This window comes from Panicum hallii, chromosome 1 (genome assembly GCF_002211085.1).
Source record: "Panicum hallii strain FIL2 chromosome 1, PHallii_v3.1, whole genome shotgun sequence".
Taxonomy (NCBI): Eukaryota; Viridiplantae; Streptophyta; class Magnoliopsida; order Poales; family Poaceae; genus Panicum; species Panicum hallii.
This window is the reverse complement of record NC_038042.1, coordinates 35,608,001-35,609,697: the sequence shown is the minus strand read 5'-3', so window position 1 is coordinate 35,609,697 and position 1,697 is coordinate 35,608,001.

The following is a 1,697-nucleotide window of genomic DNA, read 5'->3' as shown; positions in this document are numbered from 1 at the left end:
ACAGGTGCGGTTTATTCCCCTCTTGCCTCTCCCACCTTCACCCCTCACCACCGGCGACCCTATTCGTCAGAATCTGGCCGACAGTCGCCGTTCCCCTATGCGAAGGACCCATTTGCTTCGATTTCAATCTTTCCAAGAAGATTTCTGTAAAATCTCAGGGACTCATTTGTAAACATGAAACTAGAACTTTGAAAACCAATCTATTAACTTTGAAAACCCAAAACAACTCACAGAAAAATCCTAAAAACACAAACTAAGATGTTCTGGACTCCTTAAGTTAAGACCTACAACTTTGTAAAAGGATCTTGGAACTATTTCCACATAATTTTAACTGTAGATTTAAATCAAATTTAAATGTCTTTTAATTGTTCCAAGAATTTCAGGAAAGATCTGCTCATGAGTTTTGGATGATAGCTTCTGTACTAAGAGTATAGTCTATCATAAAAAATTTCATACGCTGAATCCAATCACAACCAGTGGTTTTGAGTACTCTAGATCCAGTTAAACTAGAATGTTAGCCTCTGGTTCTTGCATGGGAAAAGTCTACAAAATTCACAACAAACCACTCATACATGTAAGTTTATTCAGTAAAAAGTTAAGCACCAGTTCTTGCATGGGTTGTTCTGTACAAATAGATCTTGATCCTAGCAGTAGCCATTTAATATATTTTTCATAAATAACCTGCTAAATAAAAATGGCTAAAACTTTTATAGTGAGTTTGTACTAAGTAACAAGCTCTGCATAAAAATCTCAACCCCAAAAACTATCTCTACGAGTAGTTTTGCACGTGCTCTGCATAAAAATCTCAACCCAGAAACTACCTCTACAAGTAATTTTGTTTAGCCCATGCTTCCTGTGGGAAATGACCGTTTACAACATGCAAAACCACTCGCTCACTTAATGAAGTCAGTTAATATTGATAAGTACTCAATAAATGACTGTCCAGGAAAAGAAAATGAAGTACTCGACTACTTAACTTGAGTTTTTGTTGAATGACTACTTTATGTGAAATAGTTGCTCATCTATACCATTTGAAACCACTCATATATATGCATTCATATAGAACTGACTACTCTCGCAGACAGAACATATGACCTGGTGCCCGAGTCCGAGAGTGAGCAGTGCAAAGCTTAGGTTAATCTAACAGAAGTCGCTGAAGACCCGAACCAACATTCGGAAGAACTCTCAACTAGTTTTTCTCAAGAAGGCAAGCCCCGGTGCATGATCCCAGTATTTAATTAATGCAACTACTGTTCCTTTTTACCTATGCATTTAAGTTCATAGGAGTTGATTGGAACCCTAGCTGCATGATCCTAGGCACCAATGTAATGAATACTAGAACAGGAAGTTTGAGTAGTTGCTCTGCTAATAGGTTCGGTAAAAGTCGAGTGGTTTCTTGCCACTCATGAGAATTATAGGAGTTGAATGTTTTACCGCATACTGCAACTATAAGGTCGACGGGCGGGGCTATGGTACGATGCTCATGGTTGAGGCCCCGTCTGAGTAGAGAAAAATGCTAAGATCGCAGTGTGTGGTAGCAATAGTTAAGCGTTTGAACGTACTAACCACATGCCAAAAATATGGTACTCAATAAGCTTAAGTACCTGATTGGCCCGGCAAGTGGACTTTACTTTCACCCTACTTGAACAAAATTCAGATGGGTATAGACATGCAAGTGCAGAGCGTGGCTCTGTAGT